The 15,621-nt window shown below is 44.3% G+C and overlaps 1 protein-coding gene and 1 long non-coding RNA gene across 3 annotated transcripts in view; one reads left to right on the forward strand and one right to left on the reverse strand.

The window, feature by feature from the left end:
- TMEM200A (transmembrane protein 200A) overlaps positions 1 to 15,621 on the forward strand; it is a 512,506-nt gene that overhangs the window by 201,325 nt on the left and 295,560 nt on the right. The gene's annotated exons all lie outside the window — the stretch shown is intronic.
- On the reverse strand, positions 5,191 to 15,220 carry LOC138296068 (uncharacterized). The gene is made up of 2 exons (XR_011203744.1): positions 15,030 to 15,220; positions 5,191 to 8,252 (listed from the first exon to the last, which is right to left on the reverse strand). It is a non-coding gene; the product is annotated as an uncharacterized lncRNA (long non-coding RNA).

A 15,621-nucleotide genomic window follows, 5' to 3' on the forward strand; every position in this document is an offset into this window, starting at 1 on the left:
TGTAAGTGTTCTAAAATGTATGTTGGTAGCACTATAAGATCACTTAAAATCAGAATAGGAGAACATGTTCGGGTACTCAAGAATGGGGATGTGAGGTATCCCTTAGTAGCACACATGTTTTCTTGTGATGCACAACCAACCAAAAAATGTTTTGAATTTTTTGGGTTGGAACATGTCCCCCGTGATCCAAGAGGGGGCAATAGAGAATTGCGTCTACGCAGACAAGAAGCACTGTGGATTATGAGACTCAGAACAGTGGAAACACGATTGAATTCGGATAGGGAATTGGAATTTTTCCTAGGGGACTGAATTATTACTTTCTGTATGATATAATTGGTTAGCTCTTACTATCAATTATTCTGTATACTTGTAAATAATTTGTGCCATAAGTATGTTTTATAGTGTACTACTGTTATACATTGTAAATTGTGCACATACAAAGTAATGATCAATGGTTCTCAAGCGTGCAATTACTCACAACCAATAAGTGAGGATGTGATTTTTTTCCCCTTTTGATATTATGCCTCTTCTTTTTGACTTGTGGAATAAGAGGTGACGTGTAGCTTAGGGATGGCTAAATTATATATTCTGTACGTTAGTAAGGTTATTATTTACTTGTATTTTAATATTTTAGGTGCCTTATTTGTGCATTTTTTATGGTGGTTTACTTATTTTGTTTTCAATTAATGTAGTTTTGGTTTGGAATAATAGTGTAATTAGTAGCTATTGTGCTTTATTTTATTTACATTGATGTTTCAGTTTAAATAGTGGGGTTTAGTTTATGGTTAAGCAATTGATGTGTGTAGCGTTAAATACTTCCTCACTCATGAAGAGATATAGAATCGAACTTATGGATAGTGGTGTGATTCACTAAATTGGAGTACAACCATAATGGTTGGCGTAGTGGCTATCCGTCTTCGTTGTTGATGCCCCGGTCAATCGGGGCGTCGAACCCGGAAGTGTATTTAACTTCTGGGTTCGGGTGTGCGCGTTTAGCGCACACGCTAGGCGTCCGTACTGAAAGACGCCGCTTTTCTTGAATACTTACATGTCGGTTCAACAATTTGGGGTAAGTTGTCAACATTGGTACAGGGATCTTGGCACGTATGTGCACTTTATGCCATTAGCTTAACTTTACAAATCGAGATATTACCGGCACTTTGGAGATTAATTTTCGTGCTTGTTTACTACGATTTAAAAGTTACTCTTGGTTGTATGGTATGGATTCCTGAATGGGGGTCACAAATATGGATTATATCTGTCAATATACATTTTGTATAAGTAAAAGATAATAACATTTGCCTTTACGAACTAGTAGTTTATTGTAACATATATATTTTCCCCTTTTCTTCACATTAGATTTGAAGTATAAATTGGATATCAGTTGTGTTTGAAGAACGTATTGTAATGGATACATATTGATGACTATTTGTCTCTTAAATTGTGGTGGATTTACAAGGTATTTGAGTGTAATTAATTTTTCTTTGGTTACTTTAACACACTATGGGGTGCAGGTGAATATCTTTGGTGTTCTGACTTTGGTCTTTCACGTGTAGTTTAACATGTTGTAGCTTGTGTTTTCTTATCATTCACAGGTGTTTTAGTAATTGTCTTTTAGTTGGATTATGGTGTGGACCTTTTTCCTCTCACCTTTTTGATATGGTAGTACAAACATTAATTCCTTCCTTTGGGTTTTTGTGTTACACAATTGATGTGAACTGGGCGATTGAGAACTTTGATCTTAACTCGTGTGTTATCTTTATGATTTCTAACCCTGAAGAAGTCTTAAGGGATGTAAACATTTCCCAAGACGAAACACGTGTTGGCTGGATGTGCAATCTACCTTTGATGTTCTGAATTTTTCCAATAAACTTTTGGATTCATCAGTGGACTCTAAAATTTGCTCTATGAGACATGAACACGTGACACATGGCCTGACTCCACACAGCACCAACCGGAAGTATTTGATCTGCAACTGCCATGATAATCACCAAGCCGGAGCCAAACACCTGAGGCCACTGGATGGACTACAGAGAAGGTAGACTACTAAGAGGCCCTGTTGGCCTGCCCTAAAGAAGGTGCATGCCACTCCACCCACAAGGAGGGAGAAGAGACTTAAATGACCAGGAAGTATCACACGCATAGTCCTGAACATGTGCATGCCCCTCCACCCTGAAGAAGAGACTCTAGGAACGAGAAGTCTCAACTGCATTATTGGAAAGAAGGTGAATGCCGAAGCACCAAGAAGAAAGAGGAGGAAGACGTTTTAAGTGTGACCTCCCAGTCTACATTGAGAAACATGATGACCAAACAAGCCCAGGAGGGAATATGAAGAGAGGCCAGGCCTGAAAGGCACTCTCATAAAGACTTGAGCTGCTGACAGAGCACATCTAGACACACAAGCAACAAGCCACTGAGGTGGACAGCCTAGCGACAGACCAGTGGTGAACCAGGAGTAAGCCGCAAGCATGTGCAAACCGAGTCCCTGCTGCAAGTCTAGCGGGAGAACGAAGTGTAGGCTGCAAGCATGCACCAAATCGAGTCTCTGCTCTACACTTCTCAGTGTAACCATTTAGATGCTCAGCAACTTAGATCATTCAGACTAAAGGATTCAGATCCCTCTACAATGAAAGAATGTAAGCACCTAGCCACTTCATTCCAAGTTGTCAAAGACCCAAGGTTAGAGGGTAGCCCTTTGACTGCAACAAGACTAGGATTGTGTGTATGACTATTTTTGTCTAGTCTTTTCACAAAATAGTTTTCTCATCTATTTTTCTATTGGAATTCAGCCATAGAGAGGATAAACTAAGCCTCTCAATTTCAACCAAATTTCTGATCATGGTCCAGTATATGTTTAACCATGTACTGTAAAATATTGATCAATTGTGAAACTTACCTTAATGTAATTAACAAACTTAGAAAGCATTGGGGTAGATAAGAATTTGTATACTTGAAAACAAGTTGATTTGAGGAGAAGTGTGATAAATTAGGTCGCTGGTAGACCTGGGAGTGAGCCGTAGTCAAGTAACAGCTCCAATCCCTTGGAGGATGATCCACAAAAAGTCACTAAATTATCCTGTGCTTAATCCTGGGTAGTTTGGCACCAAAAGCAGTCAGACATAACTTCTAGCCAATGTGTAAAGAATTTATGCAGCACACAAACAGTAATAAACTGGAAACACAATACAGGAAAAATCCCATACCAATTTAGAAACATAAATTTAGTGTTAATAACTTATTTGACACCAAAATAAAAACAACAGTCAGTAGACCTAGAGTCATGCATTTTTAAAGGTTTTAGTGGAAACATTGCCAAAATGCACAAAGCGTCAGCCGTGGCTATCTGGTCACGCTGGTGCGGGTCAAGGTCACAAGATCAGGGCGACCGCAGTGGAGCGCAAGTCTGCTACAGTAACCAGCTTAGTCCCACTGAAAGTTTACTTTCTCAAATAAGTGGCAATAGTCTTGTTTATGGTGGAGGGGCCCGAGAGGAGCAGGCGGGTACATGGGAGGCTGCAGAAGTGGCGCAAAGAGCGGGGCAGGCATTGCAGGCAGACATTGCGGGAGCTTTGCATTGGCAGTCCCCTGTGAGCGGTGGATGCTGTAGTACAAAGAGGCGGCTGCCGAAGCTTCATGTTGAGTGGGGGCATCGCAGAGAAGCCTGTTTGAGTGACAAAGATCCAAAAACACTTCAATACAGCTCTTTGAGTCAACACCAAGTTTCCAGGACCTGAAGGGCACCTCTTGGGGTCAGGAACTCACTTGAGCTAGGTCCGGGTGCAGGATGTTGGGGAGCCTTTCATGTCCCTGAGACTCAGATCAGGAGGCCAGCAGACTAGTCCTTGGAATCACTCTGGTAGCCCTGGGTTCAAGATGAAGTTGCAGGTCCAGTTCAGTCTGTCTTCCCTAGGCAAGAGGTTAGCAGGGCAGAAAGGCAGCAGCAGGTCAGCAGCCAGACAGAGAGAGGCAGTCCTTTCAGTGGCACAGTAGTCATTATTCCTAACAGAGTGTCCACAGGGCCAGACGTTTAATGAAGAGTTGGTGTCTGAAGTCCCCTTTTCATACCTTGGTGTCCTCCTTCTGGAAGGTGGGAAAAGCTTCCAGACAGTGCTTTTGATGTGCATTGAATTTCCTGTCTTCCCTGCCCTACCTCCAAGCTGGCTGCAGTGACAATATGGATGTGATACATCCTTTGTGTGAGGGCACAGCGCTTCCAAATTCTGGCTATATTGGCTCTAATACTTAAAGATTTACCAACAAAAGGGGAGGTAACATTAGAAGGAAATAAAAGTGAAGTATGTTCAAAAGTCTGCAGAGATTGTAATCCAGGTTGGTTGCCTTTGGTCAAGGGTCTCTGTCACTGCTTGTTATTAGCAAAGTTATTAGCAAAACAATTTTGTATTGTTTGTTGAGGACATTGCTTGTCAGAACTATTCTCTTTCATTCTGTTATGTAGCAGAACTAAAACCATTGAGGATAGTGAGGAGTAACAATATCTCATTAAGACAACTATTGTAGTACCCTTCAAGAAGAGATGATCATTTTTACACTGATATTGGAAAATTGTGTTTTTTTTCTCCAGTAGTGGCATAGACATAATTACTCATTTTCCACCACAGAATTTTACAAGTTCTGTTGCATTTAGTGGTGGCAAAATTGATTGTCCAACTCTTGAGGTCTGGAAAATATTGCAACATTATCAGACATCTCGGTAGGGTCAGTAAGAAGACTTTCCTAGGACAAAATAATAATTCCCTTAGAAAAACACCAGTATAAAAGGAAACACTCACCTTCAGGAAATAATACCTGTCTGACGTCACCATGGTACCTGAACTGGATGTATCCCTGCTGCTCCTGCTTGCCCAGCGACTCCAGAACCAGGGCCGATGATGACAACAGCTACTGTGAGTACAGACACTTACCTGTCACGGTTGTGTAATGCCAAGGTTGCAACACACACACAACATACACATCTGGTACGGGTGACCATGGTGACACTCACGTACTCCTACACTGACATGCACATTCACACACAGCCACATACACACATGGGCTCAGTACACACACCAACACATACTACCAACCAACACATACTACCAAAGCACACACCTGTCGAAGCCAAGTTATCGAAGCCCTGTCAGAGTATTTCAGATCCAGACAATTCAGGAAACAAACCGAGACCAGCCGCTCTTCTTTAGATTACTTTTAATAAGAACTAATAAGACACAATAAGAAATACGTGTACACGGAGACTTGAGCGAGCAAAATCCAGCTCGAACAGTCTGCCCAAAAAAGTAATGCATGATCTTTTATAGCATTAAACCGCAGACATTTGAATACATTTTCATTGGTTCTTGATAATGTCGTATGATTAAATGTTTCTATATAGCACACGTGATGTTCCATATAAGGGTTAGAATCATGGACAGGAAGCTTGCACAATGTCCTCTGAATCAAATGTCTTGTGATACATCTATATGTGGAGAAAGAGGAACCATAAGTGCATACGTTAGTACTTTTAGCAGTGAGGATTTCGCAAGCTAGCATGCGGTGGTGTCTCATGATGGCCATCAGTTTAGCAAGCCTTGCAACATAATGCGTTTCAAGCACAATAGACATTTCTTCAAGGCCTAGTTAATTCAACATTTTAATGTGTTCAACAGAAACAGGCCTGTATTTTCATTGTGTATCACAGGGTCTACTAGGTCCAAATGGATCCAGGAGAACGTGATTCCACATTCCGCCCTCTGATACCCAATGAAAACACTCATTGACCGTTTAATCATCCTGATGGACAGGTGTCATTTCAATATCATAATTTTCCCTGGTCTCATCCTCATGCCTTCTCTTATGATGGTGCTCAGTGTCCTTATGACACATTTTCTTCATTAACATGTTCAAACAGGAAGGACACACCCTTATCAACACACATAATGTTATAAATCCTACTATTCCCACCACCAGTACTTCTATCAGCCAGGATCCCCAACCACGGAACCATGCTGCGATGTCCTTTAGTATTCCTCCTATTTCCGTCACATCCGTCACATCCGCCACTTTCCTTGCTCCTTCTTCTACCACCTCTATTTTCCCTATTGCCATCCTCACATTCCCACTGTTGTCTGGTATTAAAACACAGCATTCCTGATGGATCACGTTACATACACCACCGGCTCTTGCTAAAATGATGTCTAATGCAAGTCTGTTCTGTATTACAACAGCTCTTAGGTCTGTAAGTTCTTCAGTAATGTTACCTAAAGCTGCTGCAGTAGAACTTGCTAATGTTTCTACCAATACTGCCAATCTGTGTATTTGATATTCTGAATGCGCTATTCCTAATGGCATCACAACTATTCCTTCCACTGCTATGAACCTATCCAACCAAGTAGGTGCCCTTCTTCTTCGTACCCTACCCGGTGCCTTTTGTGTTGCATTGGTCAAATTTGTTATATGCAACATTCGGGGTAGTACGAACGCCAGGTAGCAGGAGCCCTGCCACCCTGCAGGCAGTCTAAAATATGCAGATGTCCCGCATACTATGTATATTCCCCTTGGAGCTGAGAGACCTATAGACAAACCTTCTGGGCCCTTCCGTATGTTATCCAAATCAGAGTATTTGGAGCAGGTGCTTTCTCCTACTTTTATGCTGCTCTTATTATGGTTGGGGAGGTGTATGATAGGGCATTTCATTACTGGTGTAACCATTCGACACACCTTATCATAAAATGTATTTGGTCTTGGGATGCTGCCTTTGAGGTATCGAAAACACCATGACCCCTTCTTCTCCTTATGTATAGAAAGGGATATTTGTGATATATCTATGTTCTTCTCCCCCTGTACATAACCCTTATCTCTTCCTATGTTAAATGCTTCCAGTAGCTCTGCTTCACCTTTTTCCGGTACAAGTTGTCCACACACACCCATCCTACCTCCTCCTTTACTGTCTCTTCCTTCCCCACTGTTTCCCTCTTTTAATCTCCCTTTTCCAACCTTCCTCTTCCTTTTAGGTGGCCTTCTCTTTATAGTCCCATTTACTTCCTTTGCAAACATGCTGTTTAGTATGTGACATGAAGCATACTGAGGAAGAGGAATCTGGGCGTAATCTGTCCTTCCCTGGGCAGAGGTGGGTATATGTGTACAAATATAGCAATCAGACACATTTGCCAATTCCTTATAAAATTTCACCATTTGCACAAATGCATTATCCCTGTAATTTTTCCCATCTTCCTCCCATTTGGAATATTTTATCCACTGTGTCCTGTTCCCCTCCCTTTCTACCACACTAGAGTTCTCCCCTTCTTCTTGTTCTACTGCATTGGTAATCCCTATTTTGTTTACACTGTTATTTATATAATGTTCTTGGTCCAGATATGGGATTTGTATTTCTTCATGATATATAATAAGTATTATAGTGATAATTATTGCTGGAACAGGGGTACATATGGCAGTTAGTACCATAGGCCACTTTTTCTCTTTTCTTCTTCTTCTAGGCATTATTCTATTTCAAGTGTCACAGCTTGCACTTGTTTAGTTCTTGTCTGTTAATCTCTTATTCTCTGTATCTTCTTGTTGGCATGTCACAGAGTGGTGTCAGAGGTTACTAGCACTTGAACCCACTTGTATGATATACGTAGATATTCAGGTGAGACCCGATTGCCCCCATCCCTCTCCTGAGGTGTACAGCACGAGCAGTTTATTAAGAATTCTTTGATGGACCCGCTTGCGTCTCCTGACTCCTGTAGGAGAGCAGCACGAGCAGCCCTGTAGTCTCTCCGCAGGACCCGCTTGCACCTCCTGACTCCTGTAGGAGTGCAGCACGAGCAGCCCTGTAGTCTCTCCGCAGGACCCGCTTGCACCTCCTGACTCCTGTAGGAGTGCAGCACGAGCAGCCCTGTCAGTGTTGTTTGGTGTTTTGTTTGGTGTTTTTCGTTGATCGAAGGTTGTACCCCTGCGGTGCAGGTGTGACCTTTATGGGTACCGCAGGTGGTGGCTGGATGACCTCCGGTTCACTTGCTCTCTTGGTGTGTGAGCTGTGGATCCAGTATTTGAGACCCTCACACTTGACCACTGTGGCTGTTGTCAGTAGGACTTGGTAAGGCCCTTTCCATCGTGGTTGAAGGCAATGACGCCTAGTGTGGGCCTTGACCCAAACCCAGTTGCCAGGCAGTAGTCCGTGTTCAGGTGGCGTTCCTCCTTCTGGCAGGGCCTGCAGTACCTGGCGGTGAAGACAGCGTAACGTCTCTGTTATCTTCCTGCAATATTGTAACAAAAGATCATCTGTTATTGCCAATGGGGCAACTGACATGTGGCCTGGAATATTCATGGGGCGCCCAAATAGCACCTCATGGGGACTTAGTTTTGTGACTCTATCAGGGGTACTTCTCATAGCAAGGAGCGCTAATGGTAATGCATCAATCCAAGATAGTTCAGTCACTGCGCATATCTTCCCTATTCTGTTTTTCAACACCCCATTTTTTCTCTCTACTGCCCCTGCTGCAGGTGGATGGTATGCGCAATGCAACTTTTGTGTTATTCCCAGCCCTTTGCAAAGGCCCTGAATAACATGTGAAATGAATCCTGGTCCATTGTCTGAACTTAAAAGAGTCGGCACCCCAAAACGTGGTATTAACTCTTTTAAAAGGCACTTAGCCACAGTTTGTGCATCACAGTTCCTGGTGGGGTATGCCTCAGTCCATTTGCTGAACATACAAACTATTACCAAAACATATTTTAGCTTGTATACCGGGGGCATCTCAATGAAGTCCATTTGGAGGCTCTCAAAAGGTCCATGTGGCGGTGGGAAATGGCCCGAAGCGGTTGGTGTACCTTTTCCCGTGTTGTACTGTGCACAAACTGTGCATCTCTTACATAAATGTTCTGCATATTGCCGAAATTTGGTATTAAACCAACATTGTGAAAACAGTCGTATCATTCCATCCCTACCCACATGTGAGGGGCCATGGAAAAGGCGTGCCATAGAGGGCAGTAATGTGGATGGTAGGCATATTTTACCGTTGGGTCCCACCCACACACCCTCCCCGTCTGTCTTGCAACCACCCTTTTCCCAATCTGTTAGTTCTGACCCGTCAGCCTGCTGTTGAACACATTTTGGATCAAAATATGTACTTTCCTCTTTAGCTATTGTGGTGGGTTTAACCTGGACCATTACATACTCACACCCACTGAGGGCTATTCTTCGTGCCTCTTTGTCAACAAAAGCATTTCCCACAGAAACATAGTCCTTAGCAGAAGTGTGGGCTGCACATTTTACAATTGCAATTTTTCTGGGCAATAGTAGAGCTTGCAACAAGGCAACAATCAATGAAGCATGTTGTATGTGTTGGCCTGTTGAAGTGAGAAATCCCCTCATTGCCCACAGTTGACCGAAATCATGAGTGACCCCAAAAGCATATTGGCTGTCTGTGTAAATATTCGTTGTCTTTCCCGCTGCCAATGTGCATGCTCTGATTAGTGCTACTAATTCTGCTGCCTGGGCACTTTTAATCTTTGGTAGCCTTCCTCCTTCAAGTAATCTTGTTGCCGTCCCCACAGCATAGGCTGCTTGTAGCATCCCTGTGTGGTCCCTAATGCATGAACCATCCACAAACAAATCACCCTCTGCCTCAGGGAATGGGGTGTCTCTGAGATCTGGCCTCACCTTGGTGTGTGTGTCGACTGCCATAATACAATCGTGGAAAGAATTATCTATAGTGGGATCATCGTGATCCATTTCGGTAGGCAACAGGCAGGAGGGATTCAATGTTGTGCATCTCTTTATCCTTATATGTGGTGCCAATAGTGTCAACTCATAGCGTGAGAGGCGAGCATTCGTCAGGTGTTGGGTCTTGGTGGTAGTTAGTAATGTGTCAATTGCGTGTGGGACATGTAACACCAAAGTATGAGCCAGGACAATGTTTTCTGATTGTTCCACTGCTAAAGCGGCTGCTGCCACTGCCTTCAGACATGGGGGAAGACCTGCTGCTACTGGGTCCAGGGTAGCCGAATAGTAAGCCACTGGGCGGTAGAAGGTGCCGTGTTTTTGTGCCAAAACCCCTAAGGAGCAACCACCTTTTTCATGGCAAAATAAATGGAAATCTTTGGTGTAATCTGGGAGGCCTAATGCTGGTGCTGCACACAATGCTAACTTCAATTTCTGAAAAGCCTCTTCACAGCTTTCTGACCATGGTACTTTGTCTGGCACATCCTTGTGTGTTAAATTCAAAAGTGGTCGTGCAATCAGGGAGAAATTCGGTATCCAATGCCTGCAGTAACCTGCCACCCCAAGGAAAGCCCTCACCTCCTTCTGTGTTTGTGGCCTGGGGTGCTGAGTTATTGTTGCTATCCTATCTGGTAGCAATCTCCTGGACCCTGGTGACAGTTCGTGCCCTAGGTACTTCACCTTTGATTGGCAGAACTGCAACTTCTTTGGGGAGACCTTATGTCCTTTTATGGCAAGGTGACAGAGTAGGGCCACGGTGTCCTGAACACACGCTTCCCGTGATGGTGAGGCTAGCAACAAATCATCAATGTATTGTATCAAAGTTGATCCTCCTGCAAAGTGCAATGATGCCAAGTCTGCTCTTAAGGCGTCTGAGAATAATGTTGGACTGTCCACAAACCCCTGAGGGAGACATGTATATGTCATTTTTCTATTTTTGTACGTAAAACAGAATAGACCCTGAGACTCCCTATGAAGAGGCACTGAGAAAAAAGCATTACTGAGATCTAGGACTGTGAAATGCGAAGATGTACTGGGAATGTTTGATATGATGGTGGCTGGGTTGGGAACCACAGGGAATGATGGTATAACTGCCTTGTTCAGTTCCCTAAGATCTTGAGTAAATCGGTATACCGGGGACCCATCTGGTCCTTTCGCTGCCTTTTTCACGGGGAGAATAGGAGTGTTGCATGGGCTGTGTCGTACCTCCCGCAGTATTCCCTTCTTTAAAAGCTCTTCTATTACTGGAGCTATCCCCTCCTCTCCCTCTTTGGCTATTTTGTATTGTGGCACCTGTGGTAGACGGGCTCCAGGGCGCAGTGTCACTCGCACTGGGGGGCAATCTAATATTCTTCCCACATCATTTGGCCCCTTTGCCCACACTTCACTAGGGACCGAGTCTTGTAATTCTTGTGGGAGACTTTGTTCTTGTCCCTTACCTCTGGGGTCACATCCCATGAAAGCCTGTAATGCTATCCCATTCTCCTTGCTTTCCAGGAAGATCCCTTCAGGTGAGCAGCTGATGGTGCACTGTAACTTACATAGGAGATCCCTTCCTAGCAAATTTACTGGACAGTGTCTCCCAAAAATAAATTGATGATTTACAGTAATAGGGCCTACTTTGAATTTCAATGGTTGTGTTAAATATTCATTCATAGGTTGTCCTGTCAAACCTACGGCTGTTATTTGAGTTGCTGATAATGGTGCGTTGGGTACATCAGAGGCCTTTAGCATTGACATAGTGGCCCCAGTGTCAACTAAAAAAGGCACAGTTTTGCTTAGCACTGTCCCATCTACATATGGACCTTCTTGATCAACCGACAGTACTGGGCCTGTGAAATGTGTCTCCACAGGAGGTGGGTATGGAAATCCATGTCCCCCCTGAGGTGCCTGTGGTATGTCTTGATATGTACCCCACCCCGCACAAACCGGGTCATCTACTGTGGCAGCATCATATGCATTGTTTGTATAAGGTGGGGGTAGTAACTGTTGTGTTCCGTATCGTATACTGCCCTGTTGTTGTCTCTGTTGACCTCTACTTCTTTGTCCCCTGGCTAAAAAAGGGCAATCTGCCTTCCAGTGTCCCTGTTGGTTACAGTGGAAACAGGTGGTGCCTGGCGGGGGCGTGAAAGTTACCCGTTCACCCTGTCCTCTGCCCCTGCCCCTTCCCCTTCCCCTGCCCCTGCTTTGATTATTATTGTAAAATCGTTCTTGTGCCACCATTAATTTGACCTTATCCTTTTTCAATTTCTCATCATCTGCCCTTTGGATATTTGTTTGATAGTCTGCGCAATACCTGGCTGCTGCTAACACTTTGTCAATGGGTTCTTGTTGCCAACACACAAAAGACGTTTGTAAATGAGTTTGTATAGGCTGTTGTAATCCATATACAAAGTTGGTCACAAACGCAGGCATCGCCTCACCCAATGGGTTCCTCATTCCACTACTCTGCTGGTAGACCTGTAGAAGGCGGTCATAATAACTTGTCACACTCTCATTCTTCTCCTGTTTTGTATGTATTATTTTAGACCAATCAACCTTTTCCTCTGGTACTTTTTCTCGTATGTATTTCATCACCTTGTCTCTTGCGGTCTCTACCTCTTGTCCCGGTGCCCCCCCTTTTCCCCTCACTGGTTCCTCTGCCGGCCATCCTACCACCTTCTTACAATCCTCCCATAAATCTCGTGGTATTATTATACTGAATAACATGTTCAAATCCTTCCACAACATTTCTCCCATTGCCACTATTCTATTCAATTCTGTGTACCATTTGTGTGGCTCATCGCGTAATTTTGGGAAGTCTTTGGTGAAGGAAAACAGGTCAGCTCTATGCCAAGGTACATAGACATATGTTGGGGTATGCCCATCCTCCCCTAGGGAGGACGAAGGTACCTCTCTCAGAGGCATCATCTTCGTCTGTGCCTGTTCTGTCCCTTCCTTATTTTTCTCTAGGCTCTGCAGAACCTGAGCTGCTTTTAACCCTTCTTTCAATTCTTTCCATTTCTGTAATTTTAATATAGCGTATTCCAGTTTTTCAGACAATTTGTCATTACTCCAGGATGGCACGTCTGCATCTGTGAAACTCATTTGAGAAGTGTCCCAACTGTATTCTGTTGGCAGGGGATTTGTGCTGTTAGTGTAGTGAGCATATATCTGGTGTATCTCAGGGCCTAGGGCCATCAGTTCTGATCGCGCCATGGCTAGAAGTTCCTCTCTGTATTCCCTATTGTTATCTCTTTCTACTTCCGCAAATATCTGTCTTTTATCAATGAGATCTGTGAGTATGGCACGACAATTTTTTCTGTCTGATTTCAGGAACTTAGTCTTTCTTAGTGTGCTGGGAGAAGCACTCGGTGTACCGTATGGTGAATTTCCTTTCAATTGTGTTGCTGTGAGGCTGTTCCTCTTTTCAAATAGACTTCCGTCTAAAAACCTCGTCAAAATATCAATGTTATGCTTCGTGTGGTGTGTGAAAATACATATTTCCCATATCAGCTCATGCAATCCCTTTATCCCTTCACTACTGTCCCTGGACGCGTCTTGGAACTGCTGTTTCCAGTGTGTATTCAGCAATTTTGGTCCATTTCCTTTCTTTGTAGCCTGTGCCAACAAACTGTCACTTTCCTTGTCCGTTTTCTGAGCAATGTGGGCCACTTCCTCTCTGACTTCCTGCAGCATTTGAAAGTCTTTCACTCGGTCAAGGTTCATTTTTGTGAGTTCCTCTTTTATTAAACCATGTGCGAGCTCTTGGGCTGCAGTTTTCTGAGCCAGAGATAGCTCAGGAGGCTCCGTACCTGTCGCTAAGTGCTCAACGTGCACTTTTTCCTCCGAACTCACTGTTTTCTTCTCATTACCTAACCTCCCCATCAGTATGTCTTCTATGAGTGCGTCCTCGGTCTCTTCCTTTGTTGTTCCCTGCATACTGTGTTCCTGTGATGGTGCACCTACCACAGGAAGACATGGGAATGTTCCTACCATATCGAGCATTTTATCCCTCCGCTCCTCCCTCTTCTCATTTCTCTGTCTTTCACAATAAAATCCGTCTTTCAACACCACTAATTCCTTGCACACTTTAGCTTTTATGTCGTTTGTGTGACGGAGGTCTCGTAGGCAATAGTCCCAGGAATAGAAACTGTCCCATTCCAGGTTACGAGTCTTACGTCCCCTTAGAATCAGCATTTGTCTCAAGTATGACAACTTGTTCATGTCATATGTGCCATTACTTGGAAACTGTAAGTCGGGTCGTTTTTCCGTCAGCCTGTGACATTTGTCAAGAAACATTAATGCATGTAGTCCTTGCTTAACGGCTACTTGGTAGGCAGGACTATCCTTAGGGGGTGTTATTTGGTGTGTGTCCAAATGTTCCTTGCTAAAGGGGTTCCCCATAGCTAAATAAAAGGTCACTGCTTTCCCTTAACACTTCACGTAAACAGTTCGGTCACACCAGGAAACACCAGGGAGTCGGCTTATTTCTGCCGCTCATATCAAATGACACATGAGGAAAACCTGCACTCAAATCAGTACTGCCAACCGCATTTGTTATTAGTGAAGCGGAGAGTTTGTCTGCAATCACACAACAGTACACGCAGCCTTGTTCACCTCAAGCATGCACAAGTTGGAATGAAGAAAAAACAGTGCCAAGGTGCTGGTGACGGCGTACACTGGCGTCCTTTTAGCGAATAAAAGATGACAGGAAAGTCAAGAGAGAAAGGCAAAGATCCCAAACCCTTGCTTTCCTGCCCTGAGACAGGGTGCGGCTGTATGGGATTAGAACCCGGACCAGATCCGTGGCGGGTGTCACACAGGTAATGCAATAATGGTGAACAGTGCACTCAATCACATATAGGACAATACGATAACAATATAACAAAACCAGGTGCTTGCCCTACTTGATGCTCATGCCTCCCATCCTTTGTGCTGGTGCTGGTGCGTGGTGACAGTAGAGTGTGGTGCGCAGGCAGACCCTGTCAGTCGTAGTAATCAGTCACTGTAACAGTACTGGCGGGCGTAATGCTCCTGAGTTCTGGTACAACCGCAACTTGAGTCAGTCAGTTAATACACATCCCCTTTCTCACTACATTCTCTCCACTATCCTAACACAGAATTCAATCACCCCCTCCATCTCTCCATCTAACCAGCCGGAGAGAGAGAGAGAAAGAGCAGAAAAAAAGAAGGAAAAATGCAATACAACGCCCCCACAGAGCACAACACCGCAACGTTATCAGCGCAGAGAGAGAGAGAAAACAAATAAATAAATATGCGAGAGCACGGCACTGCCTGCCTTGCCTGCTCCACTGGAGTGGACACCTACCACTCGATCAATCACCGGGCACAACCTGCCCTTCCTGCTGGGGTGGACAATCACCACCCCCTCTGGCCAAAGTATCCCTCCCCAGCCCCTCCGGCTGGGAAATGCTGCCCCAACCCTTTCCGGTTGGGAGCTGTGGCCACACAGCGCCGTCCACTGTGTACCGAGACCATACCACTAACAGCCTCACACATGTAGCGTCGCTGGGTAATCAGAAACCCTTTTATAATATTTACAGCAACTACCGAACCATGAATTCCTTAGCAGTGAGAACAAAAGAGGGAAGGAAATGGCGCAATAAGGCAGAAACGATAATATCAACACAAAACTCCAGCACGCGGCCATCTGAAGGCCATCATCTGAATGTCTGAACGAGGTACTATAGAAGAGTCTGGAATAATGGGGACAGGAACATCCGCATGCCACCGTAAACAAAGAACAAACATAACAAGAAAGAACAGCAGGCTAATAGGAATAGCATATAGTACAATTATCCACAACTCCATGTAGAAGTGCAAACATAAATCCCCCCGCCACCTACATAAATCCCCCCGCCACCTCCCCCCTATACAACACCCTCTGCGAACAGAGGGAG

Source organism: Pleurodeles waltl, chromosome 5 (genome assembly GCF_031143425.1).
Source record: "Pleurodeles waltl isolate 20211129_DDA chromosome 5, aPleWal1.hap1.20221129, whole genome shotgun sequence".
NCBI lineage: Eukaryota > Metazoa > Chordata > Amphibia > Caudata > Salamandridae > Pleurodeles > Pleurodeles waltl.